The sequence below is a fragment of the Danio rerio genome, chromosome 9 (genome assembly GCF_052040795.2).
Source record: "Danio rerio strain M-AB ecotype USA chromosome 9, GRCz13ab, whole genome shotgun sequence".
NCBI classification, from domain to species: domain Eukaryota; kingdom Metazoa; phylum Chordata; class Actinopteri; order Cypriniformes; family Danionidae; genus Danio; species Danio rerio.
The window spans coordinates 55,604,958-55,625,949 of NC_141029.1; the positions used below are offsets into that span (position 1 = coordinate 55,604,958).

General features: G+C 37.0%; 2 long non-coding RNA genes across 4 annotated transcripts in view; one reads left to right on the forward strand and one right to left on the reverse strand.

The window, feature by feature from the left end:
* Window positions 1-20,992, forward strand: part of LOC147842463 (uncharacterized) — a 758,429-nt gene that overhangs the window by 352,933 nt on the left and 384,504 nt on the right. The gene's annotated exons all lie outside the window — the stretch shown is intronic.
* The window catches only part of LOC147842465 (uncharacterized), a 180,099-nt gene continuing 176,745 nt past the window's right edge, over window positions 17,639-20,992 (reverse strand). For 2 of the 3 annotated variants that reach the window (XR_015500034.1, XR_015500043.1), the window contains one exon: window positions 17,639-20,128. This is a non-coding gene — a long non-coding RNA (uncharacterized LOC147842465). The remainder of the gene's footprint in view (window positions 20,129-20,992) is intronic. The other variant, XR_015500033.1, reaches the window with a different exon arrangement.

The window sequence follows — 20,992 nt, forward strand, 5'->3', positions numbered from 1 at the left end:
CGATAGAGGACTCAAGAGATGAACGATTCAATTCTTTTTCCGGCTCTAAACACATATGATTGGCCCATGATGAACGAATGATTCAGACCGGATAGTGGACTCGAGAGATGAACGATTCAATTCTTTTTCCGGCTCTAAACACATATGATTGGCCCATGATGAACGAATGACTCAGACCCGATAGAGGACTCGAGAGATGAACGGATCAATTCTTTTTCCGGCTCTAAACGCATATGATTGGCCCATGATTAACGAATGACTCATACCCGATAGAGGTCTCGAGAGATGAACGGATCAATTCTTTTTCCGGCTCTAAACGTATATGATTGGCCCATGATGAACGAATGACTCAGACCCGATAGAGGACTCGAGAGATGAATGGATCAATTCTTTTTCCGGATCTAAACGCGTATGATTGGCCCATGATGAACGAATCACTCAGACCCGATAGAGGACTCGAGAGATGAACGGTTCAATTCTTTTTCCGGCTCTAAATGCATTTGATTGGCCCATGATGAACGAATGACTCAGACCCGATAGAGGACTCGAGAGATGAACGGATCAATTCTTTTTCTGGCTCTAAACGCATATGATTGGCCCATGATGAACGAATGATTCAGACCCGATAGTGGACTCGAGAGATGAACGATTCAATTCTTTTTCTGGCTCTAAACGCATATGATTGGCCCATGATGAACGAATGATTCAGACCCGATAGAGGACTCAAGAGATGAACGATTCAATTCTTTTTCCGGCTCTAAACACATATGATTGGCCCATGATGAACGAATGATTCAGACCGGATAGTGGACTCGAGAGATGAACGATTCAATTCTTTTTCCGGCTCTAAACACATATGATTGGCCCATGATGAACGAATGACTCAGACCCGATAGAGGACTCGAGAGATGAACGGATCAATTCTTTTTCCGGCTCTAAACGCATATGATTGGCCCATGATTAACGAATGACTCATACCCGATAGAGGTCTCGAGAGATGAACGGATCAATTCTTTTTCCGGCTCTAAACGTATATGATTGGCCCATGATGAACGAATGACTCAGACCCGATAGAGGACTCGAGAGATGAATGGATCAATTCTTTTTCCGGATCTAAACGCGTATGATTGGCCCATGATGAACGAATCACTCAGACCCGATAGAGGACTCGAGAGATGAACGGTTCAATTCTTTTTCCGGCTCTAAACGCATTTGATTGGCCCATGATGAACGAATGACTCAGACCCGATAGAGGACTCGAGAGATGAACGGATCAATTCTTTTTCTGGCTCTAAACGCATATGATTGGCCCATGATGAACGAATGAATCAGACCCGATAGAGGTCTCGAGAGTTGAATGGATCAATTCTTTTTCTGGCTCTAAACGCATATGATGGGCCCATGATGAACGAATGACTCAGACCCGATAGAGGACTCGAGAGATGAACGGTTCAATACTTTTTCCGGCTCTAAACGCATATGATCGGCCCATGATGAACGAATGACTCAGACCCGATAGAGGACTCGAGAGATGAACGGATCAATTCTTTTTCTGGCTCTAAACGCATATGATTGGCCCATGATGAACGAATGACTCAGACCCGATAGAGGACTCGAGAGATGAACGGATCAATTCTTTTTCTGGCTCTAAACGCACATGATCGGCCCATGATGAACGAATGACTCAGACCCGATAGAGGTCTCGAGAGATAAACGGATCAATTCTTTTTCCGGCTCTAAACGCATATGATCGGCCCATGATGAACGAATGACTCAGACCCGATAGAGGTCTCGAGAGATGAACGGATCAATTCTTTTTCCGGCTCTAAACGTATATGATCGGCCCATGATGAACGAATGACTCAGACCCGATAGAGGACTCGAGAGATGAATGGATCAATTCTTTTTCCGGCTCTAAACACATATGATTGGCCCATGATGAACGAATGACTCAGACCTGATAGAGGACTCGAGAGATGAACGGATCAATTCTTTTTCCGGATCTAAACGCATATGATTGGCCCATGATGAACGAATGACTCAGACCCGATAGAGGACTCGAGAGATGAACAGATCAATTCTTTTTCTGGCTCTAAACGCGTATGATTGGCCCATGATGAACGAATGACTCAGACCCGATAGAGGACTCGAGAGATGAACGGTTCAATTCTTTTTCTGGCTCTAAACGCATATGATTGGCCCATGATGAACGAATGATTCAGACCCGATAGTGGACTCGAGAGATGAACGATTCAATTCTTTTTCTGGCTCTAAACGCATATGATTGGCCCATGATGAACGAATGATTCAGACCCGATAGAGGACTCAAGAGATGAACGATTCAATTCTTTTTCCGGCTCTAAACACATATGATTGGCCCATGATGAACGAATGATTCAGACCGGATAGTGGACTCGAGAGATGAACGATTCAATTCTTTTTCCGGCTCTAAACACATATGATTGGCCCATGATGAACGAATGACTCAGACCCGATAGAGGACTCGAGAGATGAACGGATCAATTCTTTTTCTGGCTCTAAACGCACATGATCGGCCCATGATGAACGAATGACTCAGACCCGATAGAGGTCTCGAGAGATAAACGGATCAATTCTTTTTCCGGCTCTAAACGCATATGATCGGCCCATGATGAACGAATGACTCAGACCCGATAGAGGTCTCGAGAGATGAACGGATCAATTCTTTTTCCGGCTCTAAACGTATATGATCGGCCCATGATGAACGAATGACTCAGACCCGATAGAGGACTCGAGAGATGAATGGATCAATTCTTTTTCCGGCTCTAAACACATATGATTGGCCCATGATGAACGAATGACTCAGACCTGATAGAGGACTCGAGAGATGAACGGATCAATTCTTTTTCCGGCTCTAAACGCATATGATTGGCCCATGATGAACGAATGACTCAGACCCGATAGAGGACTCGAGAGATGAACAGATCAATTCTTTTTCTGGCTCTAAACGCGTATGATTGGCCCATGATGAACGAATGACTCAGACCCGATAGAGGACTCGAGAGATGAACGGTTCAATTCTTTTTCTGGCTCTAAACGCATATGATTGGCCCATGATGAACGAATGATTCAGACCCGATAGTGGACTCGAGAGATGAACGATTCAATTCTTTTTCTGGCTCTAAACGCATATGATTGGCCCATGATGAACGAATGATTCAGACCCGATAGAGGACTCAAGAGATGAACGATTCAATTCTTTTTCCGGCTCTAAACACATATGATTGGCCCATGATGAACGAATGATTCAGACCGGATAGTGGACTCGAGAGATGAACGATTCAATTCTTTTTCCGGCTCTAAACACATATGATTGGCCCATGATGAACGAATGACTCAGACCCGATAGAGGACTCGAGAGATGAACGGATCAATTCTTTTTCCGGCTCTAAACGCATATGATTGGCCCATGATTAACGAATGACTCATACCCGATAGAGGTCTCGAGAGATGAACGGATCAATTCTTTTTCCGGCTCTAAACGTATATGATTGGCCCATGATGAACGAATGACTCAGACCCGATAGAGGACTCGAGAGATGAATGGATCAATTCTTTTTCCGGATCTAAACGCGTATGATTGGCCCATGATGAACGAATCACTCAGACCCGATAGAGGACTCGAGAGATGAACGGTTCAATTCTTTTTCCGGCTCTAAATGCATTTGATTGGCCCATGATGAACGAATGACTCAGACCCGATAGAGGACTCGAGAGATGAACGGATCAATTCTTTTTCTGGCTCTAAACGCATATGATTGGCCCATGATGAACGAATGATTCAGACCCGATAGTGGACTCGAGAGATGAACGATTCAATTCTTTTTCTGGCTCTAAACGCATATGATTGGCCCATGATGAACGAATGATTCAGACCCGATAGAGGACTCAAGAGATGAACGATTCAATTCTTTTTCCGGCTCTAAACACATATGATTGGCCCATGATGAACGAATGATTCAGACCGGATAGTGGACTCGAGAGATGAACGATTCAATTCTTTTTCCGGCTCTAAACACATATGATTGGCCCATGATGAACGAATGACTCAGACCCGATAGAGGACTCGAGAGATGAACGGATCAATTCTTTTTCCGGCTCTAAACGCATATGATTGGCCCATGATTAACGAATGACTCATACCCGATAGAGGTCTCGAGAGATGAACGGATCAATTCTTTTTCCGGCTCTAAACGTATATGATTGGCCCATGATGAACGAATGACTCAGACCCGATAGAGGACTCGAGAGATGAATGGATCAATTCTTTTTCCGGATCTAAACGCGTATGATTGGCCCATGATGAACGAATCACTCAGACCCGATAGAGGACTCGAGAGATGAACGGTTCAATTCTTTTTCCGGCTCTAAACGCATTTGATTGGCCCATGATGAACGAATGACTCAGACCCGATAGAGGACTCGAGAGATGAACGGATCAATTCTTTTTCTGGCTCTAAACGCATATGATTGGCCCATGATGAACGAATGAATCAGACCCGATAGAGGTCTCGAGAGTTGAATGGATCAATTCTTTTTCTGGCTCTAAACGCATATGATGGGCCCATGATGAACGAATGACTCAGACCCGATAGAGGACTCGAGAGATGAACGGATCAATTCTTTTTCCTGGTCTAAATGCATATGATTAGCTTCTGCCTTTCCGCGATGAACGACTCAAAAGACTTGAAATGAATGATACCACCTGCACAAATGTGCGCACGCGCGGATGAACGAATCACTCCCTGAGAGGACTCATAGTTCCCGAGTCATTTTGAAGATTCGTTCAAAATGAACGAATCGTTTATGAACGACCCATCACTATTGTCCTGTTGTTGTTTACGATGCCGTCTAAAGTACGAGCGGTTTCGCTTTCTCGTGTGAGCTCACCACGTGTCTATATTTAACATAATGAACTTCCTGAGCTGATGATAATAACGTGCGCGTGATTATTAAAGTGTTTCTCACATCCGATCCTTTCAGAAACGGACAAACGTGAGAGTGAAGCGCGAAAAAACTAAGGAGAAGCCTGAAAAAACAAAGCTGCAAAGATTTCATTCAGCAACCTAAAAGATGAACAAACTGCCATGTTTACTATATACAGTATATGAAGTGTTTCCTACATTGGTGGAGAGCCTGGTCATCAGTATGCGTGCAGGATGACGGATTCGCCAACGGAAACTTCTCGTTCTGAGCTGCTGGCCATAAGCTGCAGGCAAATAGGAAAGTGGTGGCATGTTTTCAGTGGAAATCCTCTGCATGCTCCGTCACCTTTGCCTAAATGGCCTTTGATTGTGTAGCTGTGAGTGCAGAGCTGGAAATGAAAAGAGCGGGACAATGAGTGAAGCTCGACTCCACAGTAAATAAGCGTTCATTGCTGCCATCGTTGCATTGTCTGCGAGCGATGAGCGATGAGCGATGATTTATGAATCTGCATCTCACTATAGCTAATATTGCATTAAAAAAATGAAACGTTTAATGGAAATGCTAAGACGTGCATACATTTTTGAAATGCACTTACAGTGGGGGAACACGTCATGTTTGTTTGGTGGGAATAATATTTCTAAAGGAGCTGCTGACATGGAATTAAAGCAGAGTTTGGTAAAAACCCAAACAATACAAACATAAAAATAAAACAAAACTAAACAAAGCTGAAAGATGAGTTCTGTGTAATACTGAAATGACAGAAGGAAAAAGTGCTGAACTACTGAAACATGTTTAACACTTTAAATAAGCAGCTTTTATGGTGATGCAGCTTAAAGACGCCTCTCATATGGAGAATGAGGTCACATGCATTGCTCAGGTGTGAGTTTCTCACAGACTTCAACAGAGTGTCAAATCTTGATGGTTCCATGGGTCTCGTCTCTCAAATCTGAGCTTTACTTTGTATTCTCTTTTGGATTCACATCAGGTGATTGGCTGGGCCATTCTACAGCTTGATCTTCTTTCTCTGAAAGCATCTGAGAGTCTCCTTGGCTGTGTTTTGGATCACTGTCTTGCTAAAATGTCCAACCTGGTTTCATCTTCATCCTCCTGCTAATGTAGATGCTGGAATGCTGCAGCTGATGCAGTGTTCAATACTTTTTCCCTGCATCACTTCCTTTTAATACGCATGTCGTGGTTTTTGGTTTTTTCCCTTAATGAATCAAACTCAGTCTGGAGGTTATGAATATCAGAAGTGTATACTTTACTGTCGACAACAAAGGAGATTTTTCAGGAGACCCCCAGTAGCATCTCTGCCTAAAAATTCTCTCACTGATGTTCTGGCCTGCTTATATACAGTACTCTTTTGCAGCTGTTTTTCACATTGTTCTATATTTGTCACACAAGATCCCACCTAGTTTTAACCCCTGACCCAAACCTGATAACCATATATCTTATCCATTTATACTTAACTGTTTCCACATGTTCCACATATCACTAATAGACCACAGTATGTTAGGATGCATAACTGTGTGTCACAAGTTATAATGAGCAGTACTGGTGTTCCTCAAGGAACAGTTTTAGCTCCATATTTATTTACATTTTATACATCTGATTTTCAATACAGCTCCAAAAATTCTCATTTACAGAAGTTTTCTGATGACTCTGCAATTGTAGGTTATATAAGGAATCATGATGAGAGGGAGTATAGGTTGCTTTTAAAAAGTTTTGCTGACTGGTGTGATATGAATTGTCTTAATTTAAACACTAATAAGACCAAAGAAATTATTGTTGATTTTAGTAGACATCCATCACAAGCGGTGCCCGTAATTATACAAGAGTCAGAAATTGAGATCGTTTCGTCATATAGGTACCTGGGTGTATATTAGAACAACAAGCTCGATTGGTCTGAAAACACAATCCAGATGTATAAGAAGGGTCAGAGCCGCATTCATTTATTAAGACGACTGAGGTCCTTTGGTGTGTGTCAGACACTGTTTAAAACTTTTTATGACTCTGTGGTGTCTTCTGTGATTCTGTATGCTGTAACCTGCTGGGGAGGGGGACTGTTGGAGAAGGAGAAAAACAAATTAAATAAGCTCATAAAAAGGGCAGGTTCTGTTGTGGGGTGTGCACTACCTACCATAGAAGAGAATGCACAGGATCGAATGCTGGACAAATTTGTTAGTATAATGAACCACGATAGTCATCCCCTTATGATACAGTCCAAGCGTGTGCAAGCTCTTTTAGTACAAGATTAATTCAACCCCGGTGCTACAGAGAAAGATACAGGAAGTCTTTTTTTACCAACAGTGATCAGATTGTATAACCAAAGTCATACCAGATGAATTGTGCTGAACCTGAATTAGACATTAGATATGTACAAGTGTTTACTCGTTGTTTTTGGAACCAAGGTGTGCAGTATGAATGTAATCTTATTATTGTTTTTATATGTATGTAACTTATTTATTTTTTATTTTAGTATGGAGAGCTCTGCTGTGACATGTGAATTTCCCTCCGGGGTTAATAAAGTCAAACTAAACTAAACTAAATGTGTTGCTCTATTCTCATCCATTTCTTATTATTTTTATGACTGTTGTTTGTTTTTTTTTGTTTTTTCCGTAAGTGAAGTTTAATTTTAAACTAATTTCGAGAGGAGCATGTGCTCATGATTGACCCAGCTGGTCCACATTAGCTAATTATGATCCTCCAATCAAAGGATGCCAAATCACTATATATACCCTCATTTCCTTTCTACAACTATCTTCGTCTGGAAGAAACCCCCCTCCTGCCCTTCTTCCTCCTTTATCCAGAATTGGCGGCACGGTGGCCCAGTGACTAGCACTGTTGCCTCACAGCAAGAATACCAATGGTGTTGGGTCCTCGCTGATCCATCTGCTATTTCTGTGTGGAGTTTGCATGTTCTCCCAGTGTCTGCATGGGTTTCCCCCGGGTTCCTCCCACCATCCAAATGTGCTCTATATTATAGATAAAACAAGCCTAAACCTTTTTTATAATGTCTTACTCTCAGAAAGTTCGCCTTGGCCTCAGCAGCGGGGGAGTTTGAGATAGAACTGAGCTCAATCTCCACTCGCCCTGCCTAAGGGGGGGAGCCCTGGGCTCGAGGATCCCTTGAGCTCAGGGCTCTCTCCCGGGACAGCATGCCAAACAAGCTATGTATAAATCATGAGCTAAGTGTGAACTCTTGAAACGTCTAATTGTTTGAAAGCAAGTTTTATGTTTATGTTTCAAGAGTTCACACTTAGATATTGCTTGACAACTGTTAGCAGGTTTGGCATGAAGAGAACCCTGAGCTCGGAGATAGTTGAGCCCAGGGCTCCTGCCAGGTTCATAGAGCATGTGAGGGGAGTACGAGATCAGGTGGTTCTCGAGAGCTCCCCTTTTTTGTAAAGGAGGAAAGGAGGAGAAGGGGGGTGGATGGGGGGTTTCTTCGGAAAACGAAGATGAGGGAGTAATATCTAGCTAGGCTACTTATAGTGAGTTAGGATAGATCTGATTGGCTAGCTAATGAGTGTAGATAGGCGGCCAGCTGCAGTCAATTATATCACGTGCTCCTCTCGAAATTAGTTTAAAAACTTCACTTAAAAAAAGTGTATTTTCAAGTAAATGTCTGCGAAAATTTCTAATAATAAAAACATTGAAACTATAATATTATATGTGACTTGAAATGACATATGCATGGACGCTAGAAGCAAAAAAAAAGGGGGGTGTATGGTGTCCGTATGGGTACACAAAAAAACAATGTAAGAGCAAGATTTGGGTCTTTTCCCCTGGGTTTGAGGCCGTACTCACACTAGGTACAGTTGCCTCGAACCGGGCCAAAGCACGCTTGTCCCCCCTCCCGTCTCCCCCGACGGCCCGCGCTCACACCATATCGGGCCTCGGCACGCTTACGTCATCGCTGCTGCTCTGTTCAGTGAAGCGCTCTCTATGGCAAGCCGTTTTAGCATTTAAATCTTTGTTCTGACTCCATAAATATATTTAGAGATATCTCTAATTATATTTTGACTAGTCATAATTATAATTCCACTACTCAGAATGACAATTAGAGATATCTGCAATTACAATTGTACTAGTACGAAATCAGATTGGAGATATCTGCAAATATATTATGACTGACTAGTCATATTCCTCCATTGACTTCCATTGAAAAATATTTGCAGATATCTCTAAATGAGTTTTGACTAGTAACAATTGTAATTAGAGATATCTCTGAGATTTTACTAGTCATAATACATTGAGATATCTTTAATTCATCATATTTAGAGATATTTACAAATATATTTGAAGATATCTCTAATTAATTTACTAATAGTCGAATTACAGTTGTGGATATCTTGAATTGGATTTTTGACTAGTCAAAATTCATTTGGAAATATATCTAATTACAATTGTGACTAATCAAAACTCATTCAGAGATATCTGCAAATATTTTTCAATGGAAGTCAATGGAGGAATATGACTAGTCAGTCATAATATATTTGCAGATATCTCCAATCTGACTAGTCGAATTATAATTATGACAAGTCAAAATATAATTAGAGATATCTCTAAATAAATTTATGGATAGTCAGAACAAGGTTTAAATGCTAAAACGGCTTGCCATACACTCTCACCCAGTAGCACAGTGGAGATTTCTCTAGTTATATTGTGTCAGTTGTTTGTTATGCAGTGATATGCAGTCAAATATTTCGCCAAACAGTCCTTAGGGATGCGGGGACACGCAGTCAGATATTTCACCGGACAGATCCGCCACTTTTGGCGCTCATAAACAATCATAAAGCTCTCGTGCTGCAGGAATGAGGAGGTCTGCTGAAGGCGCGCAGCTGGCGTGCAGTAAGAGGTTTGCGTATTTAATAAACTACGGCAGTTTGCGTTCACTGAACAGTAAGAATGATTAATAAATCCATATGAAACAGTCCTTAAAAGTCACGTATCGCTTTCAGTTTCGGGCTAAAAAAAGCCCAAGTGTACCGCGATCAGGCACACCTCTTCCAACCGGGCCAGGGCCGGCCAAGTGAACCGTGCTTGAGTCCGATTCAGTGCACTCACACTTCTCAAACGATCCGGGAAACGGGCCTGGGCACGGTACGGATGGCATAGTGTGAGTAGGCCCTGAGTCTGTGTGTGTGTGTTAGGGTGCTTTCACACCTACACTTTTGTTTCGGAACGTATCTCGTTTGCCCAGTTAGCGCGGTTCGTTTGGCATATGTAAACAGGGCAATCGCGCTCTGTTCCGCGCCAAAGTAATCGCTCTGAGATCGCTTGAATGAGGTGGTCTCGGCTCGATTGAAACGAACCCTGGAGCGGTTCGATTGCAGTGAGAAAGCGATCTGATCCGAGCGCGGTTATATCACAGTGTTTTATGAATATGTAATAGGCTTACGGCTATATAAAGAGAGAATTATGAGTAGGGCGGGAAGTTTTGCGAGTCTCCGGATGCCCGCAAACGATTGATGATATCCCGGTAATCTCGCGTCTCTCTCCCGGTCCTCAAATAGGCATCGTCGCGCACCCTTCTCACCCCTCCCCACGCATCTCTCCTCAGACACGTCGCGCACCCTGTCAATCACCACCAAACCACCACCTCTCCTGACAGCTGAGCGGGACTCTGCAAAATAAACCCTGACACTCTGACCAATGTGAGGAGAGTTTACTCACACATGACTTGTTTAAGCTCTTTTGGTCCAATTAGAAACTTTGCAGTGTGAAAGCGAACCGCTCCAAGAGCAAAGAGCAACAATGTAACAATTGTAATCTCTGTTTCAGAACAACTGAATCGATTCACAGGTGTGAAAGCACCCTTAGAGTGACTTTCTCTCACATTTATGTTCACTCTCATTCCTATCTAAAACTTTTATCTTCATGTTGCATGGTCACATATATTTGGACATATAAATAAATAAATAAATAAATAAATAAATAAATATTGAAATGTATTTCATGTCATTTAAGCTTATAAAATATTATACATGACATGATATTTGACACATATGCATGAGCACCAAAAGCAAAGAAGGGCCTAAATCAAATATGTTTATGTACATTTAATTTAATATTCATATATTTCATGTTACGCAATGTATGTATGAGTACACATAACAACAACGTAGTAAAGCAAGGTTGTTTGAGTGTTTTCCCCAGGGTTTGGGTCCATGTGTGTGTATGTGTGTGTTAAAGGGCCAATCTTAATGTTTTTTGTATCAATAAGCAATATGTATATACAGTTGTCAGAATTATTAGCCCCCTTAGTTTTTTTCTTTTTCTTTTTTAAATATTTCCCAAATGATGTTTAACAGAGCAAGGAAATTTTCACAGTATGTCTGATAATAGTTTTTCTTCTTGAGAAAGTCTTTTTTGTTTTATTTTGGCTAGAATAAAAGCAGTTTTGAATTTTTTAAACACCATTTTTAAGATCAATATTATTAGCCCCCTATAAGCTATTTTGTTTCCGATAGTCTACAAAACAAACCAGCGTTATACAATGACTTACCTAATTACCCTAACACATGTAGTTAACCTTATTAACCTAGTTAAGCCTTTAAATGTCACTTTAAGCTGTATAGAAGTGTCTTGAAAAATTTCTAGTCAAATATTATTCACTGTCATCATGACAAAGATAAATTAAATCAGTTACTAGAAATGAGTTATTAAAACTATTATGATTAGAAACGTGTTGAAAAAAATCTGCTCTCTGATAAACAGAAACTGGGGGAAAAAACAGGGGGGCTAATGATTCGGGGGGGCTAATAATTCTGACTTCCACTGTACATGTGACAGTATATTTAATGACATTTAAGCCTTTAAAATATTATACATATGCAGTCAAAATTATAAACCAGATTCAGGAATTTTTCACAGAATTTCCAATACTATTGTTACATCTGGAGAAAGTCTTACTTATTTTATTTCAGCTAGAGTAAAAGCATTTCTTAATTTTTTTAAGTCAATATTATTAGCCCCCTTAGGCAATCTTTTATTACTAATGTAATAAATACTAATGCAGAACTAATGTAAAAGCAAGGGGTTGTTTGGGTCTTTTCCCCTGGGTTTGGGTCCATGTGTATGCGTGTTAAAAAAAGGGGCGACTTTCTCATCACTCCTCCTAATGCTGGACCCACAGGGTCGATGGCAGCCCCACAATGCATCTGTTGTATGGTTCCTGTCAGTAAGGCTTCCTGTTCATTAGGCATCTTTTCACCTCCGCACAATAAGCAGATTCAGCTGCAATGCTGCGTCGCCGCCCAGCCCCTCAATGCCGCGTCAAAGCCTCTAAATGCTGTTTATGCACGCCATTGTTGCTCTTTGTGCGGCCGCTTTTAATGCGCAGCGATTCGTCTGCTTTTGTGGCACCGAGCGCTACACTATTCCAGTCTGTGTGGCTTCAGATGCAGAGTCCCGGGCCTTTCAGGAGCCCAAACAGGCCCAATACAAAGTGCACAAAGCTCCAGAAATGGACCTGTCCGCTGTAAATGAATCGCTCTCAATTGGGAGTTTTTGCCTTTATGATGCCACATAATTAAAAACACCATGAAATCAAAAGTGCACTTTGCTGGCTTTTAGACACTTGTAGCTTTGAGATGTTCTGTATGTGTGTGTATTTGTGTGTGTCCATAATTAGTTTTTTATATGTACAAAGAGAAATTAAATTATAATATAAGTGTACTAATAAAGGTATCCAAAAAACAAACTAAAAAATAAAAAAATAAAAACAAATTCAAGTTTCAATGCAAAAATTGCAAATAAATCATATATATATAACATATAACATAACATAACATAACATATATTCAACATCTAGCATTTATCATAAAATTGTATTTAAAATATGTATTAAATCACATTTATTGTATCAACATACAAATTAATTAAAATTTAAACATTTTAAAAAATTACAATAATTATTAGCATTTAACTAAACTAAAAAAATCTACATCCATTATAACACATATAACTAAATTAAAAAATCTACAACACTTATTATTCATATAACTAAATAAAAAAATCTACAATAATTATTATGCATATAACTAAATAAAAATCTACAATTATTATGCATATAACTAAATAAAAAAATCTACAATAATTATTATGCATATAACTAAATAAAAAAATCTACAATAATTATTTTACATGAATACATAAAAAATCTACAATAATTATTATGCATATGACTAAATAAAAAATCTACAATAATTATTATGCATATGACTAAATAAAAATATATCTACAGTAATTATTATACATATAAAGAAATACAAAATCTACAATAATTATTATGCATGACTAAATAAAAAATCTACAAACATTATTATGCATATAAGTAAATAAAAATCTAGAATAATTATTATGCATATGACTAAATAAAAAATCTACAATAATTATTATGCATGAATAAATAAAAAATCTACAATCATTATTATGCATATTGCTAAAAAAATCTACAGTAATTATTATACATATAACTAAATAAAAAATTTACAATAATTATTATGCATATTGCTAAAAAATCTACAGTAATTATTATAAATATACCTAAATAAAAAATCTACAATAATTATTATGCATATTACTAAATAAAAATAAATCTACAGTAAATCTTATACATATATACTGTAGGTATTAGATTGATTAGAACAATTATGATTATAATTCTAAGAAAAAAACACTGAAATAAACTCAACATATCAGTATATTCTATATAAATATAAAAATTGTAAAATAAATTATTGCATCATTATTCAGTTGCATGTATTTACGCAATTTTTTTATATGTTTGAAAAATAGAAAATATTATTTAATTTATTATAATATAAGTATACAGTAAAGGTATACAAAAAACAAACAAACAATAATACAATAAAAAACAAATAAATACAAGTTTTAATACATAAATGTGAATTGAAAAGTATCCATATAAAATATTTTAATAGAAACGAATAATATTATGAATAAAACACACACACACACACACACAAAACACACGTATAAGACATGTATAAGAGGTAACACGGTGGCTCAGTGGCACTGTCGCCTCAAGCAAGAAGGTCACTGGTTCGAGCCCCAGCTGGGTCAGTTGGCATTTCTGTGTGGAGTTTGCATGTTCTCCCCGTGTTGGCTTGGGTTTTCTCTGGGTGCTCCGGATTCCCCCACAGTCCAAACACATGAATGAATGAAAATATTGTGGATTTAGTAAATTTAATAATAAATAAAATAATTTTAAACTTTTAATTTATTGTTCGTTTTTATAATACAACATTAAAACAAATATGTTGGATTTTGTAGCCTTTAACATTTGTTTTGACCTTTATTACACAGAAATAAAATAAACTAAAAAATAAATAAATAAAATAGAAATTATGCAAACATTGGAAATGTACCGCTGTACATCAATCATAATGTTTTGCCTTTATGTGACATAATTAAAACAAAATAATTAAAAATTGGTCTTTCGAGGCTTTCTCCACTTGTAGTTTAGACTGATTTTGCTACATAAATATAAAATTTTCACTCTTCAAATTTAAAATAAATCAATTGGCATCATTTGAAACTTACAATTAATCCCCTTTCACCCAATCCAAACCTCTCCAGCATAATAAAGTTCTTCCCTCTAAATAAAACCATGCATTTTGTTGTATATTTACTCTGACTTTGAGGACTGGATTTCATTTAAATCGCTTCAAGTGCTTCATTTCATACTACAGTGAAAGTGTCAGAGTTTACACACAAATATGAAACAAAATTACACATCTGAGCATCATAAGATGACACAATCAGAACTAGAATCAGTTTAGCAGATGCTGGTTATCTTTTACATGTCACATCAGATAAAAAACACACACGGAGCATCAGATACACTGAGTTTTACAGAAGCAGACATTACATTAGGCTGTCAGAGACCGGTTCATTCACCACAACTGAATCACAATTCACAATTCTGTTTTTAAACGAGTCATTGATTCATTTTAAACAAATCCGTTTTTTTAATGAATCCTGAATCATTTTGAATAAATCTGTTTTCAAGTTGTTTCAAATTGTTTTCAAATTCTTTCACATTTCAAATTCAATCTGCTTTTGAATGAATTCTAAATCATTCTGAAAGGATGTTTTCGATCAAGTCATTGAATCTTTCTAAATAAATCTGCTTTTGAATGAATTCTGAATCATTTTCAATGAATCTGGTTTTGAACGAGTCATTGAATCTTTCTAAATGAATCTGCTTTTGAATGAATTCTGAATCGTCCTGAAGGAATCTGTTTCTGAATGAGTTAATGATCCATTATTGAATCATTTTGAATGAAACTATTTTTAAAGCTTTCATTGACTATGTTTTTAAATGAATTCTGAATCATTATTAAATAATCTGTTTATAAACGAATCAGTGAATCATTCTGAATAAATCTGTTTTAGAATTGATACAGAATCATTCATTCATTCATTTTCTTATCGGCTAAGTCCCTTTATTAATCTGGGTTCGCCACAGCGGAATGAACCGTCAACTTATCCAGCACATTTTAAAAAAATATACACACTTGTTTACACACATACACTACAGACAATTTAGCCTACCCAATTTACCTGTATCGCACGTCTTTGGACTTGTGGGGAAAACCAGAGTACCCAGAGGAAACTAACGTGAACGCAGGGAGAACATGCAAACTCCACACAGAAATGCCAACTGACCCAGCCGAGGCTAAAACCAGCGACCTTCTTGCTGTGAGGCGGCAGCACTCGCTACTGAGCCACTGCGTTGCCTTAATTCTGAATCATCCTGATGGAATTTGTTTCTGAATGAGTTAACGTTCTATTATTGAATCATTTTGAATGAATCTGTTTTTGAAGAAGTCAACGATTCATTCATAGAGTCATTCTGAATGAATCTGCATTTGAATTTGAAGGTTTTGAATGACTGTTTTAAATGAATTCTGAATCATTATTAAATAATCTGTTTATAAACGAGTCATTGAATCATTCTGAAAAAATCTGTTTTTGAATTAATTCAGAATCATTCTGAATGAATCTGTTTCTGAAGGATTTAACGATCCATTAACTGAATCATTCTGAATCAGTTTGATGATGAATTCTGAATCATTCTGAAAAGATGTTTTCGAACAAGTCATTGAATCATTCTTAATGAATCTGCTTTTGAAGGAATTCTGAATCATTCTGAAAGGATGTTTTCGATCAAGTCATTGAATCAATCTTAATGAATCTGCTTTCGAAGGAATTCTGAATCATTCTAAAGGGATCTGTTTTTAAATTAGCAAAGGATATAGTCATCTATTTTTGAATGAGGCCACAATTCATTTATTCAATTATTTTGAATGAAACTCATTTTTGAATGAGTCAGTGATTCATTTTTTGATTCATTCTGAATATTCCTCACCTGAGAAATAAACTCGACCGTGCAGGTTCTTTCACGTACATCTCAGATGTGTCTCCTGTATTTCGCAGAAGGAGAAATAATCACAAATGACTCAAGTTGTCTTAAGATAAAGGTACAGAGGCACAACTCTAAAGAGATTGTTCAGAAATTACCATTTAGCAATCATGTACCGACTCTCTTTTTGTAGAAATAAAATGAGTTCAGATTCATTCTGAAGGAATGAGTTAATGATTCATTCATTGAATAATCCTGATTTCTTCTGAACAATCTTTTTGAATGAGTCAGTCATTGAATCTTTTTAAAGTACTCTGTTTTTGAATAAATTAAAATCCTTTTGAATTAATAACTTCTAATGACTTATTAATAATTCTGAAGGAGTCTGTTTTTGAACAAATCTGTGATTCATTTATTGAATCATTCTGAATTAATCTGCTTTTAAATGAGTTTTGAATCATTCTGAAGGAACCAGCTATTCTGACAAGTCAAGTTAATTCGTTAATTCACATTACTTGAATTAATAACCTAATTCAACAAATTATAAATCATTCCAAAGCAGTAGTATTGAATTAGTCAATGATTTATCCATTAAAAAAAAACATCAATTGCTTAAATTCAGAATGAATAAAACCTTTTGAATGAATCATTTTAAAGGTTCCATGAGTCATTCAAAAGATTAAAAAATTAAATGATTCTTGCGCACATTCTGGTTGTTTCAGTGTCATATAATAATCCTTTAATTAGCATAAACACAAACTAGATATTATTAGATAAAACAGACACAGGGCATCAGATATGCCAGATGAACCTGACAGACCAGAGTTAATACATCACAGACTGAACTGAAGCAGATCTGAATCAGAGTCAAATGAACTCACCTGCAGAAGCTTTAGGAGTGTGCAGATTCTCTCACCTACATCTTTCGGTGTTTCTCCTGTAGTTCATAAGAGGAGAAATAAACACAAATGACTCAAGTTGTCTTGTGAGAATGACACAGATGTACACCACTAATGAATATTTAATATTGAGTAATCATTTACTGACTCCCATGCCATTTTTGTAGATATAAAATGAGCAACATTCCCTGAATTAATCTGAATATTTTTGAAGGAGTTTTGAAAAAAATAAATGATTGAATCATTGAATCCCTGTGGAGGAATCTGTTTTGAATGAGTCAGTGATTCATTGATTGAATCATTCTGAAAGAGTTTGTTTTTAAACAAGTTCCGAATCAATAAATCTATTTTCAATGAGTCAGTGTGTCATTCATTGAATCATTCTAAAGGAATCTGTTTTTGAATAAGTTCTGAATCATTCTGAATCAATCAATCTGTTTACAATGAGTTAGTGTGTCATTCATTGAATCATTCTAAAGGAATCTGTTTTTGAATAAGTTCTGAGTCATTCTGAATCAATCGATCTGTTTTCCAAAAGTCAGTGTTTCATTCATTGAATCTATCTAAAGGAATCTGTTTTTGAAGGAGTTATGAATCATTCTAAAGAAGTCTGAGTTATGAATCATTCTAAATGAATCTGTTTCTGAAGGAGTAATGATTCATTCTAAAAGAGTCTGTTCAGAAGGAGTTATAAATCATTCTAAAGGAGTCTGTTTTTGAGCATCTCAATGATTCAGTCATTGAATCATTCTGAATGAATCTGTTTTTGAACAAGTTTTGAATCATTCAGAATCAATCAATCTGTTTTAAATGAGTCAATGTTTAATTCGTTGAATCTTTCTAAGGAATCTGTTTTTGAACAAGTTCTGAATCAAACAATCTGTTTTCACTGAATGAGCGTTTCATTGACTGAATCATTCAGAAAGAATCTGTTTTTTGGAAAAGTTCTAATTAATTCTAAATTAAACAATCAGTGTTAAATGAGTCAGTGTTTAATTGATTAATTCATACTAAAGGAATCGTTTTTTGAAGAAGTTTTGACTCATTCTGAAAGAGTCTGTTAAACATATCAGTGATTCATTGAATCATTCTAAAGGAATTCGTTTTTTAAAAAAGTTCTGAATCATTCTGAATCAATCAAACTGTTTTCAATGAGTCTATGTTTCACTGATTGAATCATTCTGAATGAATCTGCTTCTGAATAAGTTCTGGATCATTCTGAAGGAGCCAGTCAAATCATTAATTGAATTAATCTGTTAATGAACAAGTTATAAATCATTCTGAAGGAGAGGTATTTTATGAGTCAGTGATTCATTAATTAAAAACAGTCAATTGCTTAATTTATGAATGAATCGGCCTTTTTGAGTAAATCATTTGAATGATTCAGTCTTTAAATCATTTTTGCACACATTCTGGTGCATTCAGTGTCATTTATTTAGCCACACTAAGCAAATAATCCTTTAATTAAAAAAATTTTCAAACCATTATTTGTCAATATGAGACGCCTCTAAATATTAGCATCATGTTGGTCTTCTTCAATAAAGAACTAATGTAAGATGTGACAGTCTTCTCTTAAAATGCTCTCTAGCTGATGTGTGATGAAGTCTTTGTCCTGTTCCTCCACTTGATGTGATGTTTCTGTGAGTGTTCTGCAGTTTGAGCTCGTGTTTAATGAAGGCCGATGGTGTTTTATTACCGTCACTCTCGCTCTCGCCTTCCAGGACTCTCAAATCAAGTGTTCACATGTGTTGCTCCTGGCTGATATTTTCATTAAGTGTATTCTTATCAAATAATGAAGTCAGCAATCTGGCTCTTCCCAAATGCCATTACTTCACCGATGAAAAGCTTTCCAGGGGAGATTCTGGTTTTCAGACGGGCTAATTTGAGGAGCGTTCGCTGAGAAGATCACGCAAGGAGGAATCACACTTTCTTATTCTGACAAAATGCAGATTTAATTGCTTGAATGCTGCTTTTTTAACTTTTAACATGCATTAATTAATCACACGCAAGAAATTTGGTTGGCCATTTAAAATGCATAGTGCTTTACCATAAAACGTTGCATTTAATTAATATGATTAAACAATTAATGCAATAATTAAATTATTTGTAAAGAAAAATATTTTCTTTACTTTTTTTCAGTTATTTAAGTGACTTTGAACGTGGCATGGTTGTTGCTGCCAGACGGGCTGGTCTGAGTATTTCAGAAACTGCTACTCTACTGGGATTTTCATGCACAACCATCTCCAGGGTTTACAGAGAATGGTCCAAAAAAGAGTAAATATCCAGTGAGCGGCAGTTCTGTGGGTGCAAATGCCTTGTTGATGTCAGAGGTCAGAGGAGAATGGCCAGACTGGTTCCAGCTGATAGAAAAGCAACAGTAACTCAAATAAGCACTCGCTACAACCAAGGTTTGCAGAAGAGCATCTCTGAACACACAACACGTCCAACCTTGAGGCAGATGGGCTACAGCAGCAGAAGACCACACCGGGTGCCACTCCTGTCAGCTAAGAACAGGAAACTGAGGCTACAATTCACACAGACTCACCAAAACTGGACAATAGAAGATTGGAGAAACGTTGCCTGCTCTGATGAGTCTCCATTTCTGCTGACACATTCAGATGGTCGGGTCAGAATTTGGGGTCAACAACATGAAAGCATGGATCCATCCTGCCTTGTATCAACGGTTCAGGCTGGTGGAGGTGGTGTAATGGTGTGGGGGAGATTTTCTTGGCACACTTTGGGTCTATTAATACCAATTGAGCATATATATATATAGTACACCCTTCACAAATCTCTATGCTATACAATATTATATTTGTGCATATACATCAAATTAGTCACTACTGAAGCCAAATCTGGAGCTAATCTAATAATCTAATCTAATAACGATAATTAGTACATCCAAATTCATATGTTAGAGAAAAAAATTAAATACAAAATTTTAAAAAGCAAAAGACGAGAGAAGCAAAATAAAAGTTACAAATTGTTGAAATTTTTTAGTTTGCATTTTTTTGCAATATTTTTGCTTGAATTTAGTTGTCATCTTATTATTTCTAAAGATGTTCTGCGACAAAAATATAATTTTAATAAATATATCTCCTTAACAAACCTGTTTTGTTTAAATGCAAATTTTTGTTTAAATAAATTTTTATTTTCGAAAAGGTGTGTACAGAATTATGCTATATATATATATATATATATATATATATATATATATATATATATATATATATATATATATATGTATGTATTAAAATCTCATTTATTGTATAAAAACATAAATAAATAAAAAATTAAACATAAAAAAACGATTAGATTGATTAGAAAAAAAACTTTGCATATCAGAATATTGTATATCAAAATTTTAATTCTAAATTAATTATTGTGAAAATAAATTACTAATGGCAACGCGGTGATGCAGTAGGTAGTGCTTTCGTCTCACAGCAAGAAGGTCGCTGGTTCGAGCCTAAGCTGGGTCAGTAGGCGTTTCTGTGTGGAGTTTTGGAGTTTGCATGTTCTCCCTGCATTCACATGAGTTTCCTCCAGGTGCTCCGGTTTCCCCCAAAGTCCAAAGACATGCGGTACAGGTGAATTGGGTAGGCTAAATTGTTCGTAGTGTATGAATGTTTCCCAGAGATGGGTTGCAGCTGGAAAGGTAAGTTGGCGGTTCATTCCGCTGTGTTGATCCTAGATTAATAAAGGGACTAAGCCGAAAAGAAAATGAAAGAAT